The sequence below is a fragment of the Nicotiana attenuata genome, chromosome 6 (genome assembly GCF_001879085.1).
Source record: "Nicotiana attenuata strain UT chromosome 6, NIATTr2, whole genome shotgun sequence".
In the NCBI taxonomy this organism is placed as follows: domain Eukaryota; kingdom Viridiplantae; phylum Streptophyta; class Magnoliopsida; order Solanales; family Solanaceae; genus Nicotiana; species Nicotiana attenuata.
Genome location: NC_031994.1, coordinates 53,228,078 through 53,243,992, shown reverse-complemented (window position 1 = coordinate 53,243,992; position 15,915 = coordinate 53,228,078).

Below are 15,915 nucleotides of genomic sequence, written 5' to 3'. Positions count from 1 at the left end.
ACTTTCTAGTTCTTCTTACTTCAACTTGAATAAATTTTATTTACCACTCTAATTTTGTAGTATATTTTCTTTCAAGATCTCTGTAGGCATGCTTCAAGCTAATTAGATAGTAAAATATTTATCATCGTTGTAAATACAAATTCCTACATGATTGTTACTTTGGTAGGCAATGCTATATAGTGAGTTATGTTGAGGTCATGTGAAAATAAAAAAATAAAAATTAAACTTAATAAAATCTTATCAAAGGTTAGTAATGTTTCAACAAAGATTAAAGGGGTTGGTTACATCGTCAAGATGAAATTGCATCTCAAAAAGTAAAAAGAATAAACTTCAACAAAAATATCTAAAATTATTAAACAAGTTTAAGGCCTCTTATTACATCTTGGCTTTAGGCCTCCAGTACCATTGAGCCGCTTCTGGATCATGTTACTGACGAGCTGAGGTTCCTCTTGCTCGGTCTTTTTATTGGAGTCCTATTCCTGAAATGATTTTTGGCTCGATCACTCAGAAATTCTCGAAGGTATCCGTTATTGAACAATCGGGCTACTTCTTCTCTCAGTTGTCGGCAGTCTTCGGTTCTGTGGCCGTGAGTGCCATGATACTTACACATTAGGTTGGGGTCCCTTTGGGCTGGATCACATCCATTTCAATTAAGACTCTCATACAATATTATTGAATATGTAGCATTATTGTATATACAGATTAGCACTTCTGTACCACACTAAAGGAGAGGGAAAAAGCATAATACAAACTATTTAGTAATATAATTAGTCAATTGCACCATTGTAGGAACCAGTAAATAAGAAAATATTTCCCTAGTAAATAAAAATATATCATCATGCTTTTATTTTTGTTCAAGTATAATCAGTTCTACATTCATTGATGCTCATATTCATCCTCCTCTATAAAAGCAACACTTGTAACACTTTGGATTACCAACTGAAGAACAAACAACTCAAGGAAACTTTAAATGTAATTTTTTTAAACACATTACATCCCTTTCTATATTCATCCTTAAATTTTTATTTGTTCACATCATCCTCTTCTCTGTAAAATAACCCCCTCCTCCGCACAACAAACAAGTAAATACTGAGAGAACAACAAGTTTATGTCACTCCTCAACTATAGTGTCTGGGCATGTCACTCTCCTCATTGGCCTTTTTTTTTTTTGTGAGAAGAGAGTGAATGGGGGGAAATGAGTTAAGATTCTATTGAAGGAATCTTCTTTAGATTCAATTACAGAAAGTGTCACCTTAGCTTCTTCTTTTAATGTCTCCATTACTTAGCATCCGTTTAATCTGCTTAGTAATTAACAAGCTTTATTATGTTACTAATGCTGGCTAATCATTGCTAGATAAATTTTGAACACAACACCTTTCATCAGGTTTCAATAATATTCCATTGTTTAGGCCCGAAAAAGACTTCTCTAAGAGCCCGTTTGACCAAGCTGCCAAAACCTGCTTATTTTGAAAAGTATTTTTTTCCAGAAGTGTTTTATCCAAAAGTACTTTTGGAAAAAACAGTTTGTATTGGTCAATTCATGTAAGAAGTACTTTTTGCAATATTTGGCAAACAAATTGTGTTTGGCCGATCTTTCTAAATATACTTTTAAGTGTCAAATTACCAAAAAGGATAGTACCAAAGTCTTATAATTATTTTAAAGAGAAAAATGAACTTTAATATTTATCGTAAGAGACTTTTATTATTTTTTATTTTTTTAATTAAAAATTAAAATATAAAGTAAACATACATATTAAAAATTTAAATCAACATAACATATATAGTTATACCAAATCATATAATATTATCTAGTATAATTACTTATTGTTTACATGATGATTTGAATAATCAAAATACATCATTCAGTATGAATTAGAAGTATATTCCACCAATTACTATATATTGGTAATCCACCAAGAAATAATAAGCAAAGTCGCTCACACATGATAACATTTCTCAATAGATTCATCTCTAATTCTATCACACAATGCCTCCATATTAGTAGAAGACTTGCCTTGCATTTCTAAAGGAATACCAGAAGACTCATCTCCTTCCTCAACCTCTGCAGTAGTGTCTTCATTAGCATAATAGTTGAATTCCTTATCGGTAGAAGAATATCGTTGGGTGAAATTTTGTATAGCTATGGTAGCTGTAACAAGATGATTCTAAGTGTCAAACTTGAAAGATGGCATTGAGAATAAAATAGAATTTTTTTTAAATATATAAAGAATTATTGTTTTCGTAAAAAAATTAATTAAGTATGTTTAAATTCAAATTCAAAAAGAGTAACTAATTATTGACAACAAATAATGCATAATTTAAATTCAAAAAAAATAATTATTACCTAACCTAACTAACTTTGTCCTAATTGCGAAGTGGCTTATTGTGAGGTTGCCACTTAGCTTAATGTGGAGGCTTTTTTTTTTCTTCTTTTAATAATATATAGATTATGCGATGCAATTATAAATTTATTACCTATTTGCGAGTAATTTTCACAAATTAGATTTGATAACTGTTTTAAAAATTCGGAAATTAATAGCCTATAAGAGAAAAAATTATAAATGATTACTTGTAAGAAGATAATTGATAATCCAAAGAAGGACGTAAATAAAATTTACTTTAGTGTGAAAAAAGAAGAAGAAGATTTGGAAAGTTACAAGACATTATACAAATAAAAAATAAAAAACAAGAAAAATTACAATATGATTCATGTATATGATATACTTAAATTTAAAAAGAATAGGTAAAAAACGTAAAAACAAAAAATGTAAAAAAAAAAATCCGTTAAATCAATAAGGGGATAATTGGAAAATATAAATTTATAGTGAGGATAGTTTTTGTAACAACCCGACCTATCGTTTTGAGTATTTGCATTTCGCTCGCCAGTTCTCGGACATGACTAGCCCCGTATGATGTATTACGACCTATGTAAATCGTCGGTTTTGGTTTTCAGGTTAATCGGAATAGATATGGAAGGATATTCTCAGCTTGAAGCTTTAAATTTGATAGGTTTGACTCAGTCTTGACTTTTTAGTATTCGATCTCGGATTTGGATTTTTATGATTTGGTTAACTCCGTCGGGTGATTTTGAACTTAGGAGCGTGTTCGGAATGTATTTTGGAGGCCCGTGGTAGATTTAGGCTTGAATTGGCGAAATTAGAATTTTGGCATTTTCCGGTTGGTAATGAAAATTTTGATATCGGGGTCGGAATGGAATTCCAACCATTGGAGTAGGTCCGTTGTGTCATTTGTGACGTGTGTGCAAAATTTCAGGTCATTCGGATGAGGTTTGATAGAGTTTTTGATCGTTTGCAGAATTAGGAAGTTTTGGAATCCTTAGGCTTGAATCTGAGGGTGATTTGGTGTTTCGGCGTTGTTTTGAGTGTTCCGAAGATTGGTATTAGTTTGAATGGTGATTAGTGACTTGTTTGTATGTTTGGATAAGGTCCCGGGGGCCTCGGATGATTTCGGATAGTTTTCGGAAAGGTTGAACTTGAGAAATTGCAGATGATGTTGTTGCTTCTGTCATATCCGCACCTGCGAATTGGGGACCGCAGGTGCGAGCTCCGTAGGAGCGGAGGAGAGACGCAGGTGCGTGGAGGACCGCAGGTGCGGCTTGGTAACCGCATCTGTGATGCCGCAGAAGCGGTGAGGCGACCGCAGATGCTAGGCCTGGTGAGATAAGTGAAATTCGTAGAAGCGGAAGCGCAGGTGAGCTTATAGGATCGTAGGTGCGAGAGTGCTGGGCAGAGAGTATAAAAAGGCCCCTTCGCGATTTTCAGTCATTTGTTCATCATTTTTTGTGCGATTTTGGAGCTCCAAGCTGTGATTTCAAGAGGGAATCAAGCGTTGATAGAGAGGTTAGCTATTTGGGCTTTATATCTTGTGTTTATGGTGATTATTTCATTGTTTAATCATGAAAATTAGTGGGAAAAATTAGAGAAAGAGTTGGGAAATTAGGGCTTGAAATTGGAGAGTTAAATTGGGGATTTGAGGGGCCATTTGAGTTCCGATTTTGATGATCTTGGTATGTGTAGACTCGTGAGAGTGTGAGGATCCTACTTTTGTGATTTTTATCGGAATCCGAGACGTGGGCCCGGGGGTTGGGTTTGGTCAATTTCGGAATTTTGGGTTTAATTTGATTATTTTCGCTTGGGCTTTGTTCCTCTAGCGCGTATTAATGGTATGGATCTGGTTTTGGTAAGACTTGGAGCATTTAGAGGCAGATTCGAGAGGCAAGGGTATCGCGGGCTAGAATTTGGACCAGATTGAGGTAAGTAATGATTGTAAATGTTGTTCTGAGGGTATGAAACCCCGGATTTCACATCGTTGTGCTATATTGAGGTGACGCACACGCTAGATGACGAGCGTAGGATCGTGCACCGTTGGGGATTGTGACTTGGTCCATCCCGTACGACTATTAAGTCACGTATTTAATTGGAAACTGTTTGTTATTATTATATTTTGGAAAGTATTACTATATTTGGGGCTGAATACCATGTTTGGGCCTTGAGCTGACTGTCTTGGACCCTTAGGGGCTTTTTACTATTATTCCTCACTGTTTTGACTTCATACTTGTACTTAGTCATGTTGTATTCTACTGTTTTTCATAACTCAGCCGTATTTACTCTGTTTTAATATTTTAAATGATATTTTGGGCTGAGCATCATGTTATACTGTTGCCCGAGGGGCTTGAGAGATTTCTGACTGAGTAAGGCCGAGGGCCTGTGTTGTGAGGATGTTATGGGATCGGGCTGCGCGCCGCAACGTGTTACACTGACTTGTGATATATGAGAGGCCGAGGGCCTGATTTGTTATGCCACGAGATGGCTTGTGATAGCCCTTGGGCCGTAGGAGCCCCTCCGGAGTCTGTACACCCCCAATGAGCGCGGGTACCCAGTGTGATATGTGATATTGCCCGAGGGGCTCTATCACAACTACACCTACAACTACACCGTTAGTTCCCCGGCAACGGCGCCAAAATTTGATCACGCCCAACTATGCCTTATAAAAAGGAATAAGCGGTCGTTGCAAATATAATCCGGTTTACAAGTCCGGAGTCGAATCCCACAGAGAACTAAGGCTTAGCTATAGTTGTTCAATATCGCTAAGAAACACAGGTCCAAACAATATTCTAATTATAAAGATTATAATATTTATTTTTATCTAATTAACTAACAAATCTAGAAAGCCGTAAAACTATCAATTAACAAGGATAAGGATTGGAGTCAAGATTAAGGAGGTCTAGAGTTATGATTTCCCCAATTGTCGGAATCCTTCCCACTACGTTTTCTATAAATTCGCCTAAGTATTCTCTTACCGATCATGAGCGCTCTGACTGCTGCAACTCTCTCTCGAGTAATTACCACAATTTACTAGACGCACTCTCCCGAGTTACGCTAGCTGGCTTTGTTTATTACAGCTCACTTTAGATTGCACCCAAGGCTTCGTTATCCCTAATCCCGCCTTTAAACCCGCAGTTATAGATCCCTCTTATACTTTGGGAGTGGTGTTGTTCAACAACTACCTAAATATGTACTCTCTCCCGAGTTATGCACACTAAATAGGCACAGCTAATTGAGGATCCTGTCAATTAACTACAACAAACACGTAGTTGAACAAATAGAGAAAATACTACGGCTCAATTATATAAAAATAACAAGAATTTATCCTACAAAAGGTTCCATCGAAACCCTAGATAACAAATTAGCTATTCATAATAGTATGTAAAACTACAATACTAAAAGTCATAACCAACAATGAAAAATAGGAAGAGGAAGGAAAAACTCGTAGAAGAATTCCCCGCCTTGCTCCTAGCGTGTTCTTGCCTCCAAGGGTGTTGTCTAACCCTAAAGTAGTGTCTCTTCTTCCAAAGTAGTATTTTAGGATGTATTTATATGACCTAGGGTTGATGAGGGCGGAATTCTTCAATCCAACTTCGGATGGGAGAGCTGGAATCCGCGTCTGCCTTCGCGTCTAGACGCGGACTTTGACGCGGATCCGCATCTGCCTTCGTGTTTAGACGCGGATTTTGACGCGGATGCAGCTTTTGAAATTCTTCCATTTCGCGAAGCGCTCCGTGCCTTTGCTTCGCTTCTCTGTTTTGTGCCTTAATTTTTCTCCTTTTTAGCGTCCGACTTCGTGCCACGCACGAGAGTAGACGAGCTCCCACTCCTTTAATTTCTTCTTTTCGAATTGTCATATTTTGATCATTTATCATCCAAACTCGTTCCTACACATAAGAAACACATAATGAGTATATTTCACTTTGAAAATCATGTAATCTCCCGCGACACACACAAGAATTAATATGCAAATATACTCAAAAATATGCACTTTTCATCTTTATCAACACCCCACACTTAAACTCTTGCTCGTCCTCGAGCAACTTAAAATTGAGCGCATAGGCAAGAATACCTTTTTAAACAATTCTCCTAACTCATCACACCAAGAGTATTTAAAATAGACTAAGCACAAAAGCGTAATATTTTCACCTCAAGATTTGGCTCACAAGTACCACGCATTATTCACAACTCACCCACTTACTCTAACATAGAGGTCACTGACATTACCTTTCCTTCATGAATCAAGTGCCCTCACACAACAAAAGAGAGGAGTTCCACACAATAAAATTTAAGAACACTTAGGAACTCAAGATAGATAGAATTCACTCACTCTCAGAAATAACATTCATATGCCACAAAAGATGCACCATAAGCTTGCCCATAGTGTACTACTCCACTAATCGAGCTCATTCAATCTAGGATCAATTAGGACTTTATTTGGTTGTAATGTAGGCTACGAGACGGGTAGGATACATTTAGATATAAGAGTGACTACACCTCCCTAAGCACTTTAATACATATACTTTAAAATTCAAACCCCATACTTATGTCAAACCAAAACTCCACCTTTACATCACTATATATTACCCCATACTTCTTTAAGCACAATTACAGCAAGAGTCACCACTTATTAAGAAATACTTTTTTTTTTCACAGCAATACAACTATATATTTTTTTCAATTCAAGTGGCTCTTACTTGTTCAAAACAGTGCACCTTTCTCCTGATTTCATTAGTTCCACTCAAAAGCCAAACCAACCACCCCACACTTTAACATTTACCTAAATCATCACAATTCAAGTGCTCATGAGAGGTTAGAAGGTTCAAATAGATGGTTAATTCAAACAAATGGGTAAGGCTTGTAATGTGGTTGCCAAAGAAACAAGATTATAGGCTCAAAGGGGTTAACTACGATACATAACAATTAGGTGGGTGAAATATACATATCTGGCTCAACAAGGAAACGCCTATATCACTTCCAAGACTGAACAACACTACTATTTCGCTTTGCAAACACACGGGGCAAGTTCTAGGCATCAAATGCACTGCACAGAATAACACCTAAACCTCACACACACATGGCACATAACTCACTCAGGATTGGATTCATCAAGACACTCTAGTCAAAGCAGTTAAGCAAAGTTAAAATCATACAATTTAAGGTACTTCTACAAGAGTCAAAAACTGAGCCTAAGCGTCACAACCAAAGTACTCACTGTTCTCAAGGCATAACCAAGTCAAGAGATATTGCTTAAATTCAAAGCACAACACAATGGCTCTTATTCCTTAAAAAAAACTAACTACACCCGGTTCAAATAAAACCCTTGGAAAAGAACCGTGGTTTAAAGAAAAACCAAGGGGTAATTGCTACACTACCTAACACAAAACAAAAAATCTTTTTGGTATTTTCTTTAGACTTACTTCCCTCAAGAAAACTGTCTAGAAGATCCGTTATCAGGAAAAGTCCAATCTTTTAAAAAAAAATTATTTAATTAAACGAACACAGCTAAAGTAGCATGAAAAGTCACCCAGATAATCTCCTCACCCCACACTTAAAATTGTGCATTGTCCCCAATGAACACCCATACATACAAGAGGGTAAAAGAAACTCCCTGGTAGGCCAAAGGCCGAAGCACTAGCAGTTCATGGGGTACTCAGACTTCTCCCAAGCTTGGTCCTTCTTGTGGGTACCTCACACTTAGTTCCAACCATTTGGTTTGCTGATGCATCCTTCCAATACCTTTGCTTTCCATGCTCCTAGAAAATAAAAAAATTGACACTAAAAAAATAATACAATTAAAAAAATAAAAAAATAAATAAATAAATAAAAGAAAGCAATAAAGCTGGGTTGCCTCCCAACAAGCGCTTGATTTAACGTTGCGGCACGACGTGAATCACTTTCTGCCTCCACTTTGAACTTATGAATCGGACCCCAAGTTTTGATTCTGCTCTATGATCATGCTCCTGGGTGGTGGAACGAATCTGACTGGCCAATAAAATAATGTAGTATTCTGCACTTCTTGGCCTTTATATGAGGTGTGTAATCCCGACTTTCTGGCAAGAAGAATTCCAGAATGTAAGCACTTTGTTCCTCATTCCTTGACTCCTCAAATGGCTCGGACGACTCTATTTCCATATCATCATCTAAACACAATATGGAAAAATGCTTGGAGTGAGGATCAATGCGCTCAACTACATGAATATTGGGACTGTCTACATTCTCAACACTAATGACAATAGAGTCAAGTAAATATGTATCCTCAATATCCTTGGTTGACTCTAGTATCTCTTCTACAACATCGACATCCTCAAAATCTAGTGTGATTGATTGTTTGGTGTCTACTCTAGCCTCCTCCTCTAGCTCATCAATTTATGTATCTAATTCACGCTCTTCTTGGATACTATTCACATATTGGCTTGTTGAGCATTAAAAAACTTCAACCAGTTGACTCATGTGAACTTTCAAGTTGTGAATAGTTTCCTCCTGCCTTTCTATCCGCAGTAGTAATTTACTCTGTTGTTCCAAATGCACTTTAACATATCTTCGATCTTCTTTAGGTCAGCTTCCCTGGGTTTCTTTGTTCCTATTAACTTCACCAGAAAAAGAAGAACCATCAAAGTAAAGGGTTGGGGGAAGGTAAGAAATATAATCACAACCGTGAAAGTGACCATCTTGACCACCACACATATCACACACATTCCACACATAAGATTGAGTTGGTGCAATAAACTCGCTCTCGGGAATATTTTGAATAATTTTGCCCTGGGTGGTTTCCTTCACAATATGCATAAGGAGGATTAAAAGTAGAATTACCAACATCAAAATTCTCATAATTCCATGATGCCATATTTCTCAATAACAAATAAAACATTTAAAGGAAATCAAATATAAAATAAAAGTTCAAACTTGAAACCTAGCAATATGTACACCTACAACTACAACCCGTTAGTTCCCGCAATGGCCGCCAAAATTTGATCACGCCCAACTATGCCTTATAAAAAGGACTAAGCGGTCGTTGCAAATATAATCCGGTTTACAAGTCCGAAGTCGAATCCCACAGAGAACTAAGGCTTAGCTATAGTTGTTCAATATCGCTAAGAAACACAGGTCCAAACAATTTTCTAATTGTAAAGATTATAATATTTATTTTTATCTAATTAACTAACAAATCTAGAAAGCCGTAAAACTATCAATTAACAAGGATAAGGATTGGAGTCTAAGATTAAGGAGGTCTAGAGTTATGATTTCCCCAATTGTCGGAATCCTTCCCGCTACGTTTTCTATAAATTCGCCTAACTATTCTCTACCGATCATGAGCGCTCTGACTGTCGTAACTCTCTCCCGAGTAATTACCACAATTTACTAGACGCACTCTCCCAAGTTACGCTAGTTGGCTTTGTTTATTACAGCTCACTTTAGATTGCACCCAAGGCTTCGTTATCCCTAATCCCGCCTTTAAACCCGCAATTATAGATCCCTCTTATACTTTGGGAGTGGTATTGTTCAACAACTACCTAAATATGCACTCTCTCCCGAGTTATGCACACTAAATAGGCACAGCTAATTGAGGATCCTGTCAATTAACTACAACAAACACGTAGTTGAACAAATAGAGAAAATACTACGGCTCAATTATATAAAAATAACAGGAATTTATCCTACAAAAGGTTCCATCAAAACCCTAGATAACAAATTAGTTATTCATAATAGCATGTAAAACTACAATACTAAAAGTCATAACCAACAATGAAAAATAGGAAGAGGAAGGAAAAACTCGTAGAAGAATTCCCCGCCTTGCTCCTAGCGTGTTCTTGCCTCCAAGGGTGTTGCCTAACCCTAAAGTAGTGTCTCTTCTTCCAAAGTGGTGTTTTAGGATATATTTATATGACCTAGGGTTGATGAGGGGCGGAATTCTTCAATCCAACTTCGGATGGGAGAGCTGGAATCCGCGTCTGCCTTCGCGTCTAGACGCGGACTTTGACGTGGATCCGCGTATGCCTTCGCGTCTAGACGCGGACTTTGACGCGGATGCAGCTTTTGAAATTCTTCCATTTCGCAAAGCGCTCCGTGCCTTTGCTTCGCTTCGCTGTTTTGTGCCTTAATTTTTCTCCTTTTTCGCGTCCGACATCATGCCACGCACGAGAGTAGACGAGCTCCCACTCCTTTAATTTCTTCTTTTTGTGTCGAATTGTCATCTTTTGATCATTTATCATCCAAACTCGTTCCTACACATAAGAAACACATAATGAGTATATTTTACTTCGAAAATCATGTAATCTCCCGCGACACACACAAGAATTAATATGCAAATATACTCAAAAATATGCACTTTTCATCATTTATCAAGGCTGTTGTTGTTTCATGTTAGTGACCGAGGGGCTGATACGAGTGGTTGTGAGGTAGCCCGGGGGCTGGTTCTGTTGGTATTATGCCCGGGGGGCGGTTTATGGCACTTGTTTTGCCCAAGGGGCTGTTTACGTTTCTATCCTTTTTACTCACTGTTTTCATCACTCGTTTGAAATTATTGAAGGGTGTTTTAAAAGGTTTTACTGAACTGAGTTTTTCTTTTCAAGTTTTATTGCTTTACTGAATTGTTTTGGACTTATGCTGATTTGTTGTAGCGTTAAGGCGCGGGTTACGTATTTTCTTACTGCTCAGCTACCTTTACTTTTATTAGTTACTGAGTTGGCGTACTCACATTACTTCCTGCACCTTGTGTGCAGGTCCAGGAGTCTCGAGACGTGATAGTGAGTGTTGATCAGTCTTCCAGCAGGTCTCCGGAGTTGACTAGGTAGCTGCTTGGCGTTCGCAGCCCAGTGCTTCTCCTTCCTATCTTATTCAGACTGTCTTAGTATTTTATTTTCAGACTATGTTGTCATTTCTTATTCCGAGACGAGTTGTAGTTGCTCATGACTGGTGACACCCCGATGTCGGGCTGTGTTTTGTTTTCGCACTGTTCTATTCTACCTTACATTTTGGGATTTTAGTTTATTAATGACTTTTAAATGACTTATTATAATTGTTGGGTTGGTTTTGGGGTTTATGTCGGCGGGTCTAGTTTCACGATAGGCGCCATCACGACTGGGTCCGTTTTAAGGTCGTGACAGTTTTTGAATAAATTAATTTTCTACTTCTGCTTCTACTTCTTGGGAGAAGCTAAAATTTTCTGCTTCTTCCCAAAAGCAGAAAACTACTTTTGTTACTGGCCAAAAGTACTTCTCTGTCTTGGCCAAACAGCTTAAATTTTTTTAAAGTACTTTTTTGGGGGAAAAAAGTACTTTTGGCCTCCCAGAAGCTTGGCCAAACATGCTCTAAGCTCTTCAGTTAATATAGAGTAATTGTTGTTGCAATCTTTATGCCTAATAAAGACTTGCTTATAATGTAATACTGCTTCATTTGTACTGAGTATTCTAAAAAATCTATATGTTTAATTTATGTTCTGAACTTTCTCCTATTATACAATATGCTTTTCGATATAAACTACTAGCGTACTTCAATGAAAAAATGCCGCTAGCATGAGGTTTCAATACTTTATATTTCTATGTCTCTCTTACATTCACCCTCTTCTTTGTAGTCTGCCTGTATATACGTCTTCTGATGCTATGTACATACGTGTTTCAAACCCGCCAACTTGTGTATGACATGTACCGCAAATAATAGCCTATTACTTTTTTTATCTACCAAATTACTTTGTCACTTGTCATTATTGACATTCTTTTATTTTCCAATATTGCATAAAACATGGACAATGCACTTCACTTTATGTAATTTACTGGCATGTATATTTATATTTTTGTTAGCCGGTAAAACATATTGGTCTTGTAGCTGATGTAAATAGTTCTTGCTGAAAGACTCACAAGTAACTATAATCTCCTTTTTGGATTGAATTTGTTTTCTTCGTTCTATGATCTATCCAAATTTCGAAATAGAAACAAAGTTATTTTTTTTTTAACATAAAACGCGCAAACTTATATTACTTAAAGCACATTACAAAAATATGGAAGTAGTTTTTAGGGCATTACTTTTGCCCATACATGCTAAATAAGTACAGATACTGGTAGAGATGTTCTCAACACTATTACAAATATCATGCTTGTTCCTCAACACTTCTTGTTCAACAAAATAAGGGGGACGAGCATGGTAGAAACACTTGGTAGAGGAGGGGTGTTTGATTGCTTCCTTTGCCATCAGGTGTACCACTTCATTACCTTCCCTGAAATTATGCTTCAGGAGGGGGAGCTTCAGTTGGTGCATCAACCATATGCATTCAGAGACAATGTTAGAGAAGTTATTACTATCTTCATACATAAGCTTAATGATATCTGTGTTGTCAGTTTCAATTTCCAGATTTATGAAGTTTATTTCTTTGGCAATTTTTAGTCCCTCTAGTAGAGCCATCAATTCTGCATGTGTGGGGGAAATTGCGTGGATTGCCTTGTGAAATCCCATGATCCAATCTCCATTGCTATTTCGGAATGTGCCACCAAGTCCTGCTGCATTGTTAGTACTAGAAAAAGCACCATCACAATTTAATTTAATCATGTTTTTTGGTGGTTTGTCCCATTGATCTCATTTTTAACTTTTTTGTTAGTGAATGGATTTTTCTCTGTGAAGAAAATAAATTCCCATGCAAGGTGAATAATCATGTTAGTATCCAAATTGCAATTGAGGTTGTTCATGTTGTTGCGATTTCTGTTTTTCCATATCTCCCATATGGAGAATGGGTACAGGGTTTCCCAACTAATCTTGTTTGAGTTATGGTAGATGAAAGTATCCCTTAGTTTCACTAGCCAGTTTTCATCACCTACTATGTCTAAGGATGTGAGGCCCATGTTCCTCCAAAATGACGCGAGATTGGGCAATGCAAAAAAATGTGATGGATGTCTTCCATTCCAATTCTACAAATAGTGCATGTTGCATCAACATTGATGCCTATTTTGGCTAGGTACGCTCGACAAGGAATACGATTATGCATGCATTTCCACATAAAAAGTTTGATTTTGTTTGGGCAACGAAGGTCCCAGATCCATTTGAAGGAGTTGGACGTATGATTGGAATTACTGAGAAGATTATAGCAAGACTAAATTGAGAAGATACCATTTGAGTTAAGGCTCCAGCTAATTCTATCAATTTTTGATTCTATACAAGGGATGGGTGTTATGTTAAGATTCTTGATTACCTCAGGAGGCAATTCAAAGGAAAGGGCCTTAATATCCCATTCCTTGTTCTTGATTAGGCTTCCTATTGATAGGTTAAGGTCATTCTTATTAAGAGGGCCTTCGATGGAGCATCTTAGAGAATTGGAATTGTATATCCACTTGTTAAACCAAATATTCATATTGGAATTAATCGACGGATGCCAAAGAATACCATTGGTACACACTTTCCAACCCTTGAGGATGGATTTCCAGATGAAGGAAGTATTAGTGATGGATTTGGACCTAGCATATTTGGCCATAATGAGATGCACCAAGGGGTGCTAGGGTTTTTTAAGAGCCTCCAAGCTAGGCTTGAAAGAAGTACCAAATTTTTAGCTTTTGTTTGACGAATACCTAGCCCTCCTTCACTCCTTTCCCTAGTTACAGTATGCCAGTTAATTAGATGGAGTTTTTTAGCAACACTAGAGGTTCCCCAGATAAAATCCCTTTGAATTTTGTCTATTGTTTTTAGGATTTTGGGGGGAAGAAGGGTGTATTGCATTGAATGAGAAGGAATTGCACCTAAAGTTCTAGATGCTAGAGTGCTTCGTCCAGCCATATTAAGAAAAGGTCATTTCCAATGAGGTAATTTGGAATGCAATTTATCTATGATAAGCTGAAAATCTTTGGCCTTTGGCGAGTGGTTAAGTATTGAAAATCCTAGGTATTTTCAAAATTCATTAGTGGACTTTATGCAAAAAAGGGATGTTAGAAAGTTTGAGTGGTCCTTGGGGCATTTTTTAGGGATGACAATTCTTGATTTAGACTTGTTGATGACAAGACCGGATTCCATGCAATATTTGATGCAACGACTTGTCTTTTTGTTTGCTTTCCCCATTGGAGTTATGTCATCCACAAACAGAATGTGGGAGACGGAAGGTCCCCTATGACTAATATGCATAGGATCCCAATTTAGTGTATCAACTTGGTGATTGTTTAATCTAAATTGGAGTTCAATGCATAAAATGAATATATAAGGGGAGAGTGGGTCTCCTTGACGAATACCCCTACTAGGTTGGAAGAAGTTGGTTCTTGCCCCCTTCACTAAGATCTCCATTGAGCTAGTGGTTATGCAGTGCATTATCAGACTAGATAACTTTGGGGGGAACTTGAAATATTTTAGGGTCTTGTGAACAAAAGACCATTCTAGCCTGTCAAAAGCTTTTTCCAAATCTAATTTAATAATCATATCAAAGTTAGCTTTTTTTGATCTACTAAGGTTATTCATAATCTCTTGAATTATGATGGCATTATCGCTAGCTCTTCTATTTTTAATGAAGCCGGATTGCATAAGACTGATAAGTAAGGGCAGGAAGGGCTTTATCCTATTAGCAATTATCTTAGTGATGATTTTATAAGCGGTGTTGCACAACCCAATAGGTCTAAAGTTTTTGAGGTTGTTAGCATTAGGAAATTTAGGAATGAGACAAATAAAGGTATCATTGATGCCACTAGGTAAGGATTGAGTTCTGAATACTTTGTGACAATAGCTAGTGATAGAGTTCCCTATTATATGCCAATATTTTTGGTAAAAAAAAGGGTGAATGCCATTCGGGCCTGGAGCTTTAAATGGCTTAAAGCAAAATATTGCCTTAGTGATTTCCATGTTGGTAAGGGGGTTGTCCAGGCTGCTCAGGTCACCTTTTTAGCACTCGAGGGATCTTTGATTATATTAATTTTAGGAGATAAAATTTTGGCTGTCCTAAATGTTTCCATGAAGAAAGAGAGGGTGTGGTCAAGAATTTGTTTGGGTTTAGAGATCCATTCCTCATTTTCTTTGGTGAAATACATATTGGCATTGCGACGCTTACGATTGGATGCCATAATGTGGTAATAATTGGTGTTGGCATCACCTTTATTTAGCCAATTAATTCTAGATCTTAATTTTCAGAAATCATGCTCCATATGAAGAATATTGTTATATTCAAGTTGGAGGTTTGATTCAAGATCTTGTAAGAAATGGCTGTTTTGATAGTGTGGAGAAGATTGGATCCCATTTAATCTAGCTAAATTTTTTTTCTTCTTTTTAAAAATATCACCAAACATAGTATTTTTCCATCTTATAACCTCATCTCTAAAAAGGTTTGTCCCACTGCAAATATGAAATCCAGAGCATTATTTAAATTGTTATACGAAACAAGTAATTCACAATGAGTTTAATGCAGTTAAGTCGCTTACTTTTTTTAATTGGAAATTCTTCTACTATTCGTCTTAATTTTTTATAATAACTTAAAAGGGATTGCAATATTACTACTGAATTAACTATAATATGTGCTATCAGAAAATGCGGTAAAGAATACAAATAAATGTACATAAGGAATTCCTCTTTAGTTGCTTCTATTACATAAGTATTGATTACCTATTGATCAATA